Source organism: Diabrotica undecimpunctata, chromosome 2, assembly GCF_040954645.1.
Source record: "Diabrotica undecimpunctata isolate CICGRU chromosome 2, icDiaUnde3, whole genome shotgun sequence".
Lineage (NCBI taxonomy): Eukaryota > Metazoa > Arthropoda > Insecta > Coleoptera > Chrysomelidae > Diabrotica > Diabrotica undecimpunctata.
The window spans coordinates 7,595,934-7,599,405 of NC_092804.1; positions in this window are offsets into that span (position 1 = coordinate 7,595,934).

The following is a 3,472-nucleotide window of genomic DNA, read 5'->3' on the forward strand; positions in this document are numbered from 1 at the left end:
ACAGGAATAACAGGAATATGCCATTGAATTAGATCACATTATAGTACAGTAAAATGAAAATAATAAATGTAGAAATATGAAAATAAATACTACATACTTTCCCAAACATTCTTCCGCTCCAAAAACGACTGTTTTTAAGAACAGCTGAAAGTACAAGCATAAAGAATAGACATGAAAAGATCGATATATTAAAAAAGAATTAAGTAAGAATAAAATATGAATTGACAATCAAGCAGTGGTCATGTTTTGACCACAGAATATTGTTGGATGCCATCTGAAGTTGTGCTCAGATTAACAACGCGTACAACGTCATCAGTTAGAAAAGAATAGAGTCGAATCAGTAGAATTTTTAGACTCACCAAACTAAAAAGACTGTGTCAGGCACAATACCGTTGGCCCCTTTTCCTATAAGAATTCCATGGGGTGCGAAAAAACAAGAAGACGAATAGCGTCGAAATATTGGCGTGGTGTCGCATTTCAGAAGAAATTCTTCAATGACAGCCGGCAAGTAATGATATTTTGACGAATTCCAGGGTAGGAAAATGCCAGTTGGGTGAAAATTATAACAATTATGCCGGTGATAAAACACGGTTAACATAATCAGAGAGGTTTTGATCAGAAGGCATATAGTGCCGAGTACAGTGTGGTATCAGTTCTTGTAATTGTTTAATACGATTGACAATTTATAGGTACAAAAATTGCGCTCAAGGGAGCGCAATTGTCGAGTGAGATCAAATATCGGAAGATCGGAAGGAGAACCCTTTGACAAAGGTGACTAGATCAGTCAGCAATATTACTGCCAAGAGTTATTTTGGTTCCAATTGGAACCAAAATTTTCTCGGTAATTTTAATTTAATCTCGGTAAGGAAAAAAATATATTAAATATGTATATGTGAGGCATAAAAAAGTAAGTTTTTGTAAAATTTAGTGAGAAAAAATAATTTTTTTTTGAAAGATAAAAGTAAATATGTTTTTTTATAACTTTTTCGTATAAATTTTAAGGTTATGTGAAAATAGTGTGAATACAGAAGGTGTGTAGTAATACACCTTTTTTTCATTGGACCGGTAGTTTTGCCGGAAATCGTGGTAAATAATATTTTATCCTTAAAAACTCACCCCCTTTTACCTCCCGACCTCAGATCGACTGTAGATTATTTTTCTTTTAATGTTTGTTATATTTTCTTTCTTTACAAATGCGTTTTATCCTGTTACTATTTTTTTGACTCAAAAATTATCGGCCCTGGCCTTAAACTGCTTGCACTTTATATTTTATATATTTTATATTAATGTACTGCTCTAAATAAGCTCAAAATTATATTCAAAATATATTAAATTTATAAAACATTCTCCTGCTATTTATATTTTTCCGGCGATTTAAATTCCTTGACATTATATTTACTAACTTCTACAGAATGACATTTTGATTGAAAAGCCAATCTTAACTCCCCTGTTTAACTTTTTTTGTTTGTACTTCTTTATAAGATTTAATTTTCGGAGCTCTTCACGGGGAAGGAGCCTGCAATATAATTCGAAAAACAACGAAAGATTTAATCAAGTTGCTCTTGAAAGTTTTGTGCTAAGTGAAGCAGATTTTAATGAGTTTATCAAATCTTTCTGGAGTCAGTTTACATTATTTACAGTGAACGTGTGTGGAGTACTGCAAGTAGGAAGTAATAAAATAAAATCTAGGACGAAGACGTGACGGAAACGGCTAAACTTTTATTAGATGTAGCTTTCGAGATCTCGGTAATATAAAAGAACTTTATACAACTTTTATAAATTGGTAGTAGTTCTATGCGGAAGCTAACAAAAAGAAACAGTAAAACAGAAGAAATAATAAAGGAAGTAGAAACATTAAATAAGATCATAGCACAAGTACCTGAATATATGAACAATAAAAAAAATTAATTTTTAAATCACTTAAGAAACATGAAAAAAAAATTTAACCAAGAAATTATCTAGAACAAACAGAATAGGACATTAGGATAGCAAAATACAACGACAATATTTCGCGAACTTGAGTCAACAAAGACAACTTAGGTTACTTATTGTTATTTTTGTTATGATGTGATATTTTTAGCTAACTCGGACTACTAAGACTACTAACGTGGGCATCTTTGATTGCCCGTAGAGATGATCAATATTATCGTTATGCCATGGTATTATTAATACGTGTGTATTTGATGTATCTTAAAAGAAAAGATAATAAAAAGCCTGTTGCAGAGTTTAATAATATTCCAAATATTAAGCAGTTAACATGGATATTTTAACAAACATATGTCAACAAAAGGCAAGTATCTAGCGAGAGAATTCAAACTGCAGACACAGATCATCAAAGATACTAGTGGAGATACTATAACAAACCCAGACGGTATCCCAGAGATGTGGAAACAATATTTCGAAATACTATTCTATAACAACGGCCCACACAATAATACAGAAAAAAGAAGGTATGAAAAAAACCTCAAATATTGAAATCAGAAATTCAGGCGGCAATTAAGCTAAAATTCAAAAAAGCAGAAGAAGAATATGGAATAAGAGCTGAAACACTTAAAGAAATGGGCCGGAAGTGGCCAAATGACTGGGGTAAACTCACGTTTTTTCCATATATAAAAAAGGTTCACCGACAGATTGCAGTAATTACCGTAGAGTACCATTGATATCACACGCGAGCAAAGTACTTCTAACTATCATCAATAAAAGACTAAAATCAATTCTCTTACCACAAATTCTCCAAGAAAAATGCGGATTCGTCCCAGGTAGAGAAACAAGAAAACATATTCTTAATATTCGTCAAATTATCAAATGGTCCGATCAAATAAAGGACATAACTGGTTACTCATTCTCCGAAGCAAAACCACACGCATAGAAGAGAGATAATTGGACAAAAATATTCAATTAAATTACATGACGCCACTACATCCTTACGAAGGAGAATAGATAAAAGAGGGGGAATATGGATAGTGATAATTGGCCTTGGACAGTTAAAAATCTAACGAGGAAGAACTAAGGAGGGTCAACAAAAATAAAAAATTGCTAAAGACTGTTTAACACCGGAAAAAACGAAAGAAATTCCAGAAAGTATTACTGCAGGAGAGTCTACTGAAAGTGCGCTAGCTAGCAGACTTAATAGGCATTTTAAAAAGTGCGGTACATCGCATATTAGTTGTAAATATGAACAAGATAAACCAAGATGATTGCCGTGTTTGCTTACACCCAAACAAAAACACTGTCGTGATGATGTCGTGATCATAACCATTGATGAAACATTGGTCCATCGCCCGAGACAAAAGAGTAATAACAAACAATGTGTTTAGAAGAGAGAACCAGTTTCAAAGAAGGCGAAAAGCGTTTTACTTGCAGGCAAGGTCATAGCATCGGTTTTTTTGAAAAGCGCGTGAAATAATTTTTATTCACTATCTTTAAAAGGAAAAAACTGTCAATGGCGATTATTAGGCAAACTTATTTAAAC